The 15,608-nt window shown below is 33.5% G+C and overlaps 1 protein-coding gene across 2 annotated transcripts in view; it reads left to right on the top strand.

Moving 5' to 3' along the window:
* The first annotated feature begins 6,045 nt into the window (after positions 1–6,045).
* The window catches only part of LOC125073984 (irregular chiasm C-roughest protein-like), an 87,331-nt gene continuing 77,768 nt past the window's right edge, over positions 6,046–15,608 (top strand). Inside the window, exon 1 of one of the 2 annotated variants that reach the window (XM_047685133.1) lies at positions 6,046–6,136. The gene's annotated coding sequence lies outside the window, so the exon portion shown is untranslated. The remainder of the gene's footprint in view (positions 6,137–15,608) is intronic. The other variant, XM_047685134.1, reaches the window with a different exon arrangement.

Genomic DNA, 15,608 nt, shown 5'->3' on the forward strand with positions numbered 1-15,608 from the left:
TTTTTTTACCCCAAACTATTTTAATAACAATTCGCCAAAATGATGTATACCGATGTCGGACGTAATTTACCAGTGCGTCGTGTAACACGACCCGCGTATTTTTTTCAGCGTTTGTTTAATTACTGCTTATTATAGAGGGTTGGGGGTGCAAAAGTTTGGTAGCTTGTCCTTTTCTGTGCCGATGATAAGAGGCTTGAAAAATTTTGTGGGGATGGCTTGACAAACTCACGTTCGTATTTATAATGGTGATGTCCTGATTGTCCTGAACGATTTCACCACTGGCAGCCAATTCAAGGGAGACTAAAAACTTTAGGACGTATTATAGGGCACACGTGTATACACAAACACAGGAGCCCTCTCTATTCCCTCACCCTCATAGTCCGTTGACCTGTTCTCCGAGGTACAGGTACCTACAACTTCTATACTGCGGGTTGCTACTGAGAATTTATCGGTAGAAATAGCCCAATATTTTTTATCGGCCAACCTTGGATCCAAGACCTACATCTATGGATATATATCTAGCCACTAGACCAACGAGGATTTCGTAATATTTCTGAAAATTACTAGTTCGCCGATATTAGCAATGGCTCCAATAACGTCTGGACCGACAATTTTCATTTCGACTCACTATATTAAACTATATCTCAAAAACTACAATATATTAACTTACTACATACTCTACGTACGTTATTAAAGTATGAACTAAAATAATAGTAAAGTCATATATAATAATTGTAGTATAAAATAAAAGTGCGAAAGGAACTTCGTTCGTCCGTCCGAAAATAAAAGTATTTGTAATGTATGCGTTCAGCAAGGAGGTCCATTGGGATCTGTTTTATTCAGACTTGGAAAACATGACTACAATTCAAATTTGAATTCTTAATTTGAAAAATGAAAATAAATTTGCGTTCAGTTATATACGCGTGTTTAGTTATATATATCTTCATTATTTTGTTATATAGGTAGGTGGATATGAATAGGTCACCTGTTAAGTGGTGACCACAGTCCAATATCGTTGGCGCTGTTAGATATACGATTATTAACAATTCCTTAAGTCCCCAATGCTCCACAAACCCTGGAAACTAAAATGTTGTGTCCCTTATGTTCCGTTATGCCTGTTATTGCTAAATATTTATGTTTTTACATACATTACATACATTAGCAGCCTGTTAATTTGCCACTGCTGGGCTAAGGCCTCCTCTCCCTTTGTGGAGAATGTTTGGAGCATATTCCACCATGCTGCTCCAATGCGGGTTGGTGAAATACACATGTGGCAAAATTTCGTTGAAATTAGACACATGCAGGTTTCCTCACGATGTTTCCCTTCACCGCCGAGCGCAAATTAAGGACATGAAATTCAGTGGTGCTTGCCTGGGTTTGAACACGAAATCATCGGTTAAGATGCATGCGTCCTAACCACTGGACCATCTCGACTCAGTATTATACCACTAAACATAAATCAATCGTGTTTGTTTTATGTTTGGTGGTAAAATATAAAAGTGGAATTAAAAGGAATAATATAAAATATATGTTGAGATAGTGACTCAGTAACCTCATACTAAGATTTTGATAGCTAACGTAATTTACTTTCGGTGGCTCCCAAACATCATCACCTGTACTATCGGTTCTTGACGAATGAACATAATAAATAATAAAATCCCTTTTATTCTTGATTCAGTACAGGTTTACAGTTTAGAGACATTGTGTATGCATTATTTATATAATTAAATATATATATACTTTTTTTTGTGGTTTATTGTTGCAAGAACCGCTCTCGACGGAAGGTCCTCCTCCAGAGAAGACTATTGTTCTGTCTTTTGCTACTCGCATCCAGTAGGTGCTTGCTACTTTGGTTACGTCGACTGTCCAGCGCATAAATGGCCTACCCCTTTTCTATGGTCCGATGGTCCTAGCCATGACGAGTTAACATATTTAGATATCTTGTATATTGATAATATTATGTGGTTATTTCCTTCTAAAACATTAAAACACTTATAGTAGATTATTTTTTTAAATTAATTCGAACGCGGTCACAGTTTATAGCTAGTTTTAAATAAAACTCGTCTTTTGAAATTTCCTATCGAGCAGTTCACATCGACTTCCTCGTACTTCATGAATAAAATAAATGAATGGAAAGGTTCCAAACTTCGATTGAGACCGACAAAGGCCGATCTGTTTGCGAGACATGTCGCCAGTTAGGATGTTCCCACACAAGAAGCTACGCTATACTATACAAATACATATACTGTATTTATCAGCCGTACTATGTTATTGTCAAAGAGCCACTAACATAGTTTGTTTTGAATATTTGTTTTGTATGTACATATTTAAAGCTAGATGAAGACTCGATTAGGATTTTAAACTTAAGAAGGGTAGCAAGTTCAAATCCTGACAAGAAAGTTAGTAGTCTTACTGATAAGCAGAAAGATCCTCACGTTTTATATAAATTCTACAATAATAGTAAGGTCTTTAATTTTAACCAAAGCATTACTAAGTCCCCCATCCCCTCGAAATGACTCCGTGGTCTCGTGGCTTCTTTTTTTTTCTGTCGAATAATTATATAACAGGCCGATGTCTGGATGTTGTACATTCCCGTTCCTCGGAAATTACGTAAAGCCGTTGGTTCTGCGCCTGAACTCTTCCCGATCGTGTTGGTGGATGACATCATCATCAACATCCCTTCTTAATTTATCAGCGTGGAATAGAGACCCTATAATATTCATAGAGTAATTAATCATAAAAAAAATTTAATATCTGTATGTATAATATGCTTTATAGCGCTATATTTTGTATGGAACGTAACCTTATCTATCTCTGAGAAATACTTGAATTGCATTCCCATAGATACCGAAATTGCCATAACAATAATTTATTTAAACGTTAAATTATGTACTCGTACTTTCAAGATGATGTGATAAGAAATTTCGCACAACTTTATTGGCTTTGAATTTATTCAATCATGTTTAAATGACAAGAACATACCACCAAATAACTTATTTTAAAGTTATTTGGTGGTAGAGCTTTGTGCAAACCAAACCGCCATACAGCAATCCAACCAATGATTAGTATTGTTGTGTTCGGGTTTGAAGGGTAAGTGAGCCAGTGTAACTACAGTCACAAGGGATGTAACATTTTAGCTCCCAAGGTTGGTGGCACATTGGCGATTTGAGGAATAGTTATTAATGGTTGGAATACTGAGTACTGCTGTTTGGCGGTAGAATATATGATGAGTGGGTGGTACCAACCAAGACGGGCTCGCACAAAGCCTTACTACCAAAAAGGTACATAATAGTGTGGAGCTTGAATAAATGTAAAGTAACTTCTTGTAAATGTCCCACTGTTGTGATAAGGCATCCCCTCCTTTTCAAGGGGAAGCTAGAATAAACATGGATTTGTGAAATAAAACACGTTTTATGGAAGTGAAAATGAAATTAATATAAAAATATATTAAAAAAGAACTGTTTGTAGTGCACAATATAGCTGAGTTACTAACGGATCACTTAAAATATCTAAAGCTGAGGTTTGTTTATCCTCATTCCTTCTTCGAATGGAATAGGCTATACGTATTAAATGGCTTATATGTTAAGTTAGAATATAAGAAATTCCAATTTTAATTCAAATAAGTCCAACAGTTATCATGTGATTTTGTAACAAATATCCAAATCTATATATGATATTAGTAGGACACTGGAAACGATAAATTTAGATTAGCTCTTTGTTGATTTGTTTTTAAATAAGGCAACACCTTAAAATTTTATCTGCGTTAAAATTTTGTAGAAAGCTGCATTTAAAAAATTAGCGACAGTTGTGATTGAAAACTTTGGTTATATAAACATATTTATAACTATTATTATTAATAATATATCTTATTTTAAGGAATCATATCAATCAAATCTCTTGATTCTCTCAATATAGTGTTCGGCGGCTAAGTAAATGTGTCACATGTAGGTAGGTGGTAGTCACCACTGTAAGAAAACGGTAGAATATCTGATGATTATGGTACCTGTCCAGGCGGGCTTGCGCTAAAACTATTTTGGATAAAATACATAGGACCTTCGATTTCAAGATTGACAAAGTCCAAAGTATTATGATAAAGTGACAGTCACACATGTCCCAGAATCGACAAATGTAGATGTAAATGAAGAAGACGTGATCTGGAGTGGAAACTATGTATTGGCAAGCGAAGCGTAGGATGTCCTCCAGGTAAGCGGAGGGACGATAAATGCAGAGGGGCTGAAAACGGATGGAAATTGAGAGCTGAAGATGGAGATCAATGGCGTGATATTGAGTCTATATCCAACAGTGGAAGAAGATAGGATGAAGATGGTATACGTATTCAAAGATTAACCATCACGTAGGTCTTTAAATCGTGTGCTTTTCAAAACATAATTAAAATAAACATGTGTGCCATAACTTAAACTAATCTAATATGAACTGTGAGTGAAGAACAGCCTACCTACCGCTGCTATATGCGTAAGAGTTAGGGAACTCAGACAGACTAGCGCCGTAACGCGTTACGTAGCATTAGCATAGCATTAGCAGCCCGTAAATGTCCCACTGCTGGGATAAAGGCCTCCTCTCCCTTTGAGGAGAAGGTTTGGAGCATATTCCACCACGCTGCTCCAATGCGGGTTGGCGGAATACACATGTGGCAGAATTTCGTTGAAATTAGACACATGTAGGTTTCCTCAATATGTTTTCCTTCACCGCCGAGCACGAGATGAATTATAAACACAAATCAAGCACATAAAATTTCAGTGGTGCCTGCCTGGGTTTGAACCCGAAATCATCGGTAAGGATGCACGCGTTCTAACCACTGGGCCATCTCGACTCACTGGGCCATCTCGGCTCGCTAACGCGTTACGTAACGAAACGGTTTACCCTTCCATAAGAAGTTATCACTTAAAAAAGACACTTAACGAAGCCATACAAGAGACCCATCCAAAAAATGGGATTTTAGAAATCTTATAAAAATATATAAATAAAGTATAAGAATATTAAAGTTGTATTGGTATGTACTTTACTTTACTTTATACTTTACTGTACACCTCACAGAGAAAATAAATAAATACAACATAGATCCAGCCATAATAAAAGACGCGTACAATTTTGGCGACCTTATCGCTACACAGCGATCTCTTCCAGGCAACCATCATGTACATACATACTATGTATTCATTATTTATCCATTTTTATTTATAATATACATAAGTAAAAACTAAATTTACTTTATTATATCAGCGTTATATAGCGTTACAAACTTATTAATGTTTAAAAATTTTTGCAATAAAAAAATCTAAATAAACAAAAACAAAATATACTTTGTTCAAGTAGGCTTTTAGGGGCACATTTGAATAGTCATTTTATTTTAAAACTGTACTAAGTGAAGCTACCGCCTATTCGAAATGTAGATTCTACCGCGAAGAACCGGTAAGAAAGTCAGTAGTTACTCTTTTCATTTAAAATACAAAGTTATGTTAATTAAATACATAATTATATATTCATATAATATAGGGTATATTCTGGAAGTCAAGAAGTATAAGCTCCACGTTTTTGTTTTAACATCCATACATTCTTGTATTGAATAATATACTTACAATTGACATAGACATAGTTTAGTGACCTACACTAAGCTACACATTTGGGTAGCTACTAGTTACCATTTAATCTACCAACAAAGATGTGTGGTGAGTTAGCCAGCGTATGTACACCACGCGTGGCCAATATTTCATTGAGTTTCCAATTTAATCGTAGTACAAACCATGCTTTAAAAAAATCAACTCATTAAATTGTTAAATATACAATGACACGTGTAGAACATACTTGCATCAGAAACGTGGAATCAATATCGAAATTTAATTTTTTACTACAATTCCAATATTTCATAATCATACAAAACTCATAATAACATATATTACTGTATGTTGTTTATTGATATGCTAACTTTTCGCGCCATCACAGATCCAGGAGCTTATCATAGCTGCAGCATTCGTTGGAGGGTCGAAGCAAGTCAGACGTCAGTACGGTATCAAAGAGCAACCACGCAAGTCGTGTCGTTAGTGCAGTGTGAATTTTACGTGACGTGTTTTGTGTACGGATTTTTGTTTCTCGGATGTGTTCGGATTACGTTTATTTGGTAAGCGTTTCGTTATTGCTTTGATTTGGTATTTTTTTTCTTATTGTTTGTTTTTTAGGCAAGTATTCTATTTTTGAAAACATTGTTTGTTATTGTTTTTATTTTAAGCGAATCTTTGTTACACATGTGTCTTATGTTTAGAGATATATAAATGGAGAGATATATCATTTATACATTTATTTATAGAAATATTATATGTATATAAGTATACAACAAAGATTCATCTTTAATTTATTTAATAATACTTTGTTTAAAAATTATATCTATATACTTAAAATATTTGCAAATGATTAGTTATTAATTTACAATATCAAAATAATTCTAATGTTATATATTTAAAATTCAATAAATGATAATAGATATATTAACATATTTTATTTTTGTAATAAGTATAAATCATATTAAAAACGACATGTTTTTGAAGTTCCATTTACAAATAAAAGATGGCGCCAGCGTCTTCTAAGAATTAAATGTAATTTATAATTTTATACTTTTCCATTCGGTTATATGATGAAAACTTTTTATAAAACAATTTAAATATTTATATTAAATATTATACTTAATATATACATATATAATATTCAAATAAGTAATAATAAAATAAATAAAAATAAAAAGCATGGAAGCCTTATAAGACCACATAATTCCAAGGCTATCTCAAACCTTAAACAAACCCATAAAAAAACTATATTAACAAGTAGTTGCAACAAAAAAGTTGATTTACCTCGAGATGAGTATAGGCACAAATCTTTGCAGTTATCTTATTTGAAATCATTGAAAAATCAACCTTATTGCTTTACTGTTAAAGTCGTCACGTGTACTTTATCAATATATATGAAATTTGTATTATACCAAGCTATTTGCGGTTGGTTTGTAGAACGGTTATTGGAAATTGAACCTTATGCTAATGGATTAAGAGTTATACATTATATTATTCTTGTTTCGATATATGCGTATAAATTTCTTGGTTTTTTGTATAACAGGTTACGTTTTCCTACGTAATTAGGGCAGGTGTTCGGTATCAAGATATTTTTTTTTATTTATCTCGTTTATTTTTGATCCCTTGACTTTTTGTCCGAGATTTTGTTTCTACTAAGTAATGTAGTCAAGTGACAATATGAGACGGATCTTAACACTTTCTATCTGTGAGCATTATATCTGAAACTATTGATGTGATAAACTACGGAAGGCTTTTATTGAAGCATATAATGTATGCTATTATTTACTAATGAAGGCACCTATGTAGATGTATCTTAGTTATACCTGGGGCTGTACCCGATAAAGTATTTTTTTTAATTATTTGGCGAAGTTTATTATTATTTTTTTTAATTTGTAAATATACACGTTAAACACATAAACTTAATTCTCAGAAGCCACCAAAATCAATATTTCTTCCCGCATAATAAATTTTATAAAATATAAAAAAACCTGTTAACAAAGAAGCGTGGTATCAATATTTGTTACGTTCAGGGATGGAATCAAAAAATTAGGTGCTCTGGGAAAATAAAAATATTAGTGAGGGGCTATTGAGTATTTTTTTACGATTAAGAGTGTCGCGGTTAAAAGGTTTGGGAAGCAGTGCACACGACGAAGATTGGCCTCATATTTACAGGTTGTTATTGATTAATCCTTATTAGATACGATTGCGGAGACATTTTAGTTGATTTCCATACATATATACTACGTTCCAAGCCATAAGTAATTCCGTACAACTCCCTTGCTAGTACAGTGGTTAGTTTTAAGGCAGAGATCCTGAGGACTTGCGTTCAAACCCCGGGCGGGTCAGTAGGATTAAAGATTAAGTTATTAATTTCTATATTGTGAAATTAGTAACAATCCAGAGTCTATAAAATGACAGAATTTATGTTATAGTAAAAGCAGCTCAGCAGCAGCTCTTGCAGTTAGCTAGCCCCACTTAAGTATGTCGGTCGTGGGCGATTTCAGACATAATAGTATTATGGTAGATTCACCCCTACGTGTCGTGTCCTGGGGTATTAGAGCCTAAGAAGCGCCTTCTTAGACGTGGCAGCTTGCTCCAACTCTGCAAGAGTTCAAATAATTTAAAAAATTGACAGAAAGCAATACGTCACACATATGTATATATTGTGTGTGTGCGTATTTCAATGTCAAAGGACACGACAGGTAAGTTTAGTCCTTATCTGCCTTTACGTGTTTATAATGAACCAGTTTATGAAACATAGAAAAAGTTATCTTCAAATAAAGAATTTTAATGTCATGCCTTAATTCGGTCCTAATTAATGTAGATCAGCTCAGGTCCGGTTTGATCCTTTTAATAAGAAACTGTTTTATAAAATACGATATTTTTATATAAATTCCGGAATGTTTTTCGTCAATACTATATTAATCTCATTATACCACGACGGATTGCAAATTTAACGGTTGTAAAACGCCTACACGAATCCTAAGTCGCTATCCATTGTGGATACGCAAAAAATACATACAATTAGACCAATTTACTTTGACCTCCGGCTTTTTTATGTTATCGGTAGAAAAATTGTTATATAAGGATCATTATTACTGGTAATTGATAGTACTGTATTTTTAACTATTGAAAGCTTGAACATTCATTGATAAGGTTCTATAGCAGTTTTTTTTTATATGAAGAATTCTTTGATTTTGCTAAATCGTTATCTATATTAAATACAAGCTAACCGTGCGGTTTTGCCCAGGTAGATACAAAAAGGAGATAAACGTACGTATTAAGTTTGGATTAGGCTATTGCCATTCGCTGGCATTCACTCAGATTACCTCACCAAAGCATTATAACACACGGACGAATAGTGTAGGAAGGCATACAGGACAAATATATAAATTTTGTAAGAATTTACTTCTGATCTCACACGCTATATTGTGAGAAGTGAGTGTCGTTTAAATATCATACCCTTTTCTGACGCTTCGTTTTCGGTGAGATTTGAGTTTCGTACATGATAGCTCTAATGATTATCGAATACTATTCTGACCAGTACAACAAGCTTGGATATGTTCAGCTTTGAAGTCTGTATTTAGTCTTCAACCAACCAGGAGGAGCTACACTACGCACACAAGCACACAATTATTGTAACACTTGTAATATCACTGTGTTACCACAAATCAGATTATAAATCATTCTAACATACAATGTTTTATACTACTGAAGTAGTCAATAGTCCAACGATAAAGCCAGAATTGTGATAATTATAACGTCATCATTAAAATTCTGCTCTCTCTTTCTCTCCAATTAGAACAGTCTATATCTATCCCGCTCACTCTAACTGTTATCGATTATGGCTATAAATCGAGTGTGGTTCATAATTCTTCATCGTATATGACGTTCGATAATTCTGAATAATGATCCTAAGCTAGCATCATAATTAAATGTAATGTCCGTAGTCTCTGTACATAACGAATGAGCAAGTCGACGTAAATTTTAACCGTGGACAAAGAATTCCCTGTAATAGTTTATAAAATATTATTTACGATCTGATGCGAAGCTCTGTTTTAAATCTTTCAGTGACAGATTATACATTTACTAGCAGTTGCCCGTGGATTTACTCGCGTGGAAGTTGAATATATTTACATATTAACTTAAATTATTACTTTAATTTAAGACCCCGTTGTATGCCACATTGGTGTGTATTTCATTTCATGTATCTAACTTGAAAATGATGGACTTCCATACAAATTTTCAATCCCTATTTCACCCCCTTAGGGGTAGAATTTCCTTTCTTAGTGAGTGTCTACTTAGTAAAACAATTCTACTCACCAAATTTCATGACCCTAACTATAATAGTTTACGCTCGGCGATGATGAATAAGTCAGTCAGGACATGTTATTTTATATATATAGAAGGAGATTATTTTGAAACGAAGTTCTTTAACGCCGCTCACAGTAGTGAACTGGCAGAAATCGCCAAGTAAGGAAAAAGCGTTATGGTGACCTCAAATAATGTTTTTCTTGTCTCGTCTCTTTCAACAATAACAAAACATATTTTTTGTTTTTTTTTTTTTTCACACACGATTTTTATAATACGTTTACTTGTTGTCGTTTCATTATTTAATAAATTTAATTTATTGTGTCTCAAATATATACACATATATAAACACTTACGTTCCCTATTTATTATATATTATAATTGTAATGTATGATGAAAAACATTTTTGATATAAGAAAGTTCGAAGACCAACGAAGACCTGCTGATATTCAATAATAAATTAAATGTGAAACGCCAAAGTTAATTAAAAAGGGCACGGGCAACTTTGAGCCTTAAATAAAATAAAATAAGCGTTCCTTAAAACTTTATATACTTAGTAAATTTCTTGACTGTCGCGTTTAACGTTTGGTCTTCCATGTAGAGCCAATTGAGGGTTTCCATTCATTGTCACCAGAACTGAACGAATCAACATACAAAATTTCAACTCCGTTAAATAAGAGGAAATGGTTCTATTTTAGCTTGCAATATTTAACATGAACGTAACTAACAAACGCTGGTACGAGTTAAATAAAAGCTTTGACAATTCGTAAGACAACAAACAGACAATGTAACACGCGAGTAAATAGTTCATATACCAAAATTGTTAATTATATATTTTTTGTTATTTTAGTATGGGTTCTTACATTGTGATCATATAAAACTGCTCATATATCTAGCAAATTTCTTTTAGTTTGAAGGGCGAGTGAGCCAGTGTAATTACTGGCATAAGGTTGGTGACGACTTGGACGTCAATGCGGCCAGTGGTGACCATTTTTCCGGTCATCTACATTTAAAAAATATATTAATGACGTAGTTAACATCCTAATTATGAATGTTATGTAAAAATGTGAAAGTGAGTTGGATCGTCATGAAGTTGTCAAATCACCCTATTTGGGTACCTAACCCCCATCCCCATACGTGGGCGAAACTGCGTTCAGTTACTAGCTACGAATATAAATTTCAAAGCGTATTCGAAAAGCATTTGACAAAAACATATATATTTTAGAACATATATTCCGTATACCGGATACAGTGGGATTAGAATAATATGTTAATTTGTCTGCTTTTTTTTTAAACGGGAAATCCTTTAAACTTTTTTTATTGTCATTGTCAATTGAGTGCAACGACTTTTATCTCAACGTAAAAATTATACGATCAAGTTTTATTTCTGACCAGTCTAAGCATCTATAGATAAAATACAAGTTTTTATTTATACAAAACGACTTAGTTATATATCGCTGGATGTTTACAACAAAAAACATTAATAAATTGTGTTAATATAACTGACTCTGCCACGCGGTTATACGTGCAATAAATTTATATTATACATGGAATCTTTGATTATTTATTTATCTAAAACGGGTCAACTTTATAGTCTTAGTGTGCGTGATAGCTACGCTAGTGTGCGTGTGATTTTTTGCACATTTTTTTGGGTTCTGTACATAAAGGGTAAAACGAACCTATTACTAAGACTCCGCTTTCCGTCCGTCTGTCACTGTATCATATCATATGTATATATAATTTTACCGATGATGTATTTCTGTTGCCGATATAACAAAAAATAGTAAAAACAGAATAAAATAAATATTTAAGTAGTCGTATGTGAATACGACATACATGAATTTTTTGCCGTTTTATATAGATAATGTTACGGAACCCCTCGTGTGCGAATCCGACTCGCTGTTGGCCGGTTTTAATTCTCAGCGTTCTCAGCTTTGACAGTCTATCTAGACATATAAATACTCAAAGCTTGGAACAATAAAAAGTTTTAAAACCTCACAATATAAAAGGAAGCAAAATAACAATTTTCATACAATTCCCGGATTTCGACATATCTTGGAGATACATTGCAGCAATGTTGCCCACTAAATAGCGTAAAATATTGATAAATAGTACGATAATTTTAAGTAAATAAAGACTAGAATATATTTATTGATATTCACTACATTAATAACATACTTTAGAATAGTTAATTTACGAGATGACCTTGAACAAGCAGACGGACAAACAGACAGACTTAAAAAGGCAGATAGAAGACACACTCACTTAAATTTCATTTATATTCATTGTTAAATATTATGATATTTTTCACGTATTGTATGTGTTAGATAGTTAATTCTAGAAAAATCTTTGAAACTGGAAAAAAAGTACTTTAGAACAGATATAGGATTGGTTATGTTTATTTAAACTATAATTAATCATCGGTAATTGGTTAAGGTAAGTTAGAGGTTTTTCTTCATTCTTATTTCCTTACGCTTAAGGTTCATATTGCAAAATAATCAGTTGTTTCTTATTTAAACCAAATAATACTGAATGATATGATGTATGGATCAATATTACGTTTTTTGAGAGATTGTTAATACATTTGGCGCAAGACTTTTGTTAGGAGCGAGTAGAGAGTATGCAAAATGGATCAGGTTCGAACCGGTTCTTTCCAAATCCAGTTTGAACTGGTTTAAACCAAACGCAATACACATTATATTCCGGATTATCGGAATTTACAGATTATAAATTAAGGATTTTAATATAAATATCATAAATGCTAACATATTATTTATTAAATTGTAATTAATATGTGTTATACGATAATATAATGCTATATAAATAAACTTAACTGGTTTTATTTAATTTAGCGTTTACAACGCGCAGTATTAGGAATCGGTGACATTCTTGATCGTACAGTGTAGCATGTCGCTAGAATGCTTTTAATTTATGCGATAACTAGTTTTCGCGGCTGCGTCTACGTATGAAAGGGAGGGGAGAAGTTGTTTACCCTTTTCTGTACACCTGACAACTTGATGTGGTGTTTTTTCAGGAGTTAATATATTCAAGAGTAACAAACTCACATTCGTACAGATTATAATATGATAGTATGATAATTATGTTCTCTTATTATTTGGTGGTAAGTGTTTCTGCAAGTCTGTCTGGTTAGGTACTACCCAACAACAGCAACAGTAACGACCTGTAAATTTCGCACTGCTGGGCTAAGACCTCCTCTCCCTTTGAGGAGAAGGTTTGAGCATATTCCACCACGCTGCTTCAATGTGGGTTTGTGGATACACATGTGGCAGAATTTTGTTGAAATTAGACACATGCTTTTACTTGAGATGAATTCTAAACACAAATTTAACACATGAAAATTCAGTGGTGATTAAGGTACCACACACACATCATGTATTCTACCAAGCAGCAATATTCGGTATTGTTGTGTTCCTTTTAGAAGGGTGGGTGAGCCAGTGTAACTACATGCACAACACAATATCTTAACTCCCAAGATTGGTGACGCATTGGAGATTTAAGGAATGGTCAATATTTTATAGCACTAAGGTCTATAGGCGGTGGTGACCATTTGACATCCGGTGTCCCTTTTGCCTGTTCGCCTACGGTAATAGCGCCCATTCTTAATGGAGAATATTGGACAGGAGATATTATACTAATGTCTTATGTTAACTTGTAGGAAACTAGTCTAGTCTAACTAGTAATACTAAGTAGTCATAATCAGATGAGATTACAATTTGACATGATCAGAGAGATCATCAGAGACGCATCATTAATGGCTTTACGTTTGAGAGTAGAGAGAGTACGGGAGTTCAAACATTACCAACTTTTAGAGCATTTGATCACTTCTTATCAGTAAACCAATTTTTTGGGCGTGACTCTTATTTTGAAGTCAGTATAACGACTACACCAACGAGGCCTTAAATAATAATAATAATATATGCGGCACAAATCGTGACCGCGTGGAATGTTGCCTAGAATTAAATAAGCTTAATTTATTTCGCTGTTTTTTAGGAATACCTTTTCTATTTCTTTATCAGTTTCGTTTAAAAGTAGAATTTATAATTTTGTGTCATTATAAAAGTAAAGTTTACTAATCGTTTCTAAAATATAATTTAAGATTTTTAAAATGAACGTATTGGTTTGATTACCTGAATAATAATTTATTGATAAGGATTTTCTTTTTGTAATTCGATTATACTTTGCCTAAGCCATATGTATCAAACTAAATAAATAAAATAAAATCAAAATTCAATGAAAAATATTATTTGCGTAAGTAATAATTTGAATTACAGAAGTCTCCTCCAAATTAGAAATCTCTATACTAATGTTTAAATCATATATTGTTAGGCAAGGAATTGCCTCCCATCTATGCTTTGAAAAAAACTCTTTCAACAGTTAGAAATACATAACTTAAAAATAAGTAAACTTAGTCTGTTTTTGTTATAGGCTAGACGCTAGTTTATACGTATAACTGTCTGTCTGTATGTGTCTACATCGATAGAAATGTAATCACTTGTATTTATTTTGATTGACACTTTGTCTGTCTGTTGGTCTTTCACAGCCATACGACTGATCAGAACTCGACGAAATTCGGTATGAATCTAGCTTAAGCTCCAACGGAGAATATAGGCTGTATATACTTTTATGATTAATACATGACGATACAACCTAGAGGTTGTATCGTCATGTATTAATCATGAGTAAAAAGCGAGCGACAATCAGTATAATAAATATTATTTCTCTTTATATATATATATATAATGGCACTGATGGTAAGTGGTCATCACCGCCCATAGACAATGGCGCTGGAGGATTGTTAACCAATGCTTACATCACTTATGCGCCACCAACCTTGGGAACTAAGATGTTATGTCTCTTGTGCCTGTGATACCCTTCTAACCGGAACACAACAATACAGAGTACTGTTATTTGGCGGTAGAATATCTGATGAGTGGGTGGTACCTACCCAGACGGGCTTGCACAAAGCCCTAGCACCAAGTAAATCACTGTTAGGTGTATATACACACACCTAACCGATCAGCACACATACAGACTGACGAATATTATTATGATATTTATTATATTCTCGTTTTTATTTCATATGCATACACTCACAGACACAGCTCAGCACGCACACAGACAGCTGAGTGTGATGCAACTTATAAACACTCTCATTGTCTGAGTCAAGCGTATAAAAACATTTTAATAAATTGTAATTAACAGTTCCCGTATACAGCGTATGGTACGTTATTTGACAACGCGATGTTGAGTTTAGTGTTTGATAGAAGTGAAACCAGTCGATTATTTATAACGCCCTGGCGGACGATTTACATACAAATGTTACGCTAGCCAAAACGTGACAGTTTACGTTTAAAACGCGAAATGTAAAGTAAATTTATATAAAATCCTAACTAATATATATTGTTCTTTATTTAAATTTACCGTAAACCACGTGGTATTTACACATAAGCCTGCCGTGTCTATTTTCATTTAAACTAATATTATAATATGTCTGTTTAAAGGAATAGAATAAATAAGAGTTTTTAACATTAAACACTTTTTTACATTACATATATTAGCCTGTAAATTTCCCGCTGCTGGGCTTAAAGCCTCCTCTCCCTTTGAGGAGAAGGTTTGGAGCATATTTCATATACCACGCTGCTCCAATGCGGGTTGGTGGAATACATATATGACTCACGATGTTTCGTTCCTTCATCGCCG

The sequence above is a fragment of the Vanessa atalanta genome, chromosome 26 (assembly GCF_905147765.1).
Source record: "Vanessa atalanta chromosome 26, ilVanAtal1.2, whole genome shotgun sequence".
Lineage (NCBI taxonomy): Eukaryota > Metazoa > Arthropoda > Insecta > Lepidoptera > Nymphalidae > Vanessa > Vanessa atalanta.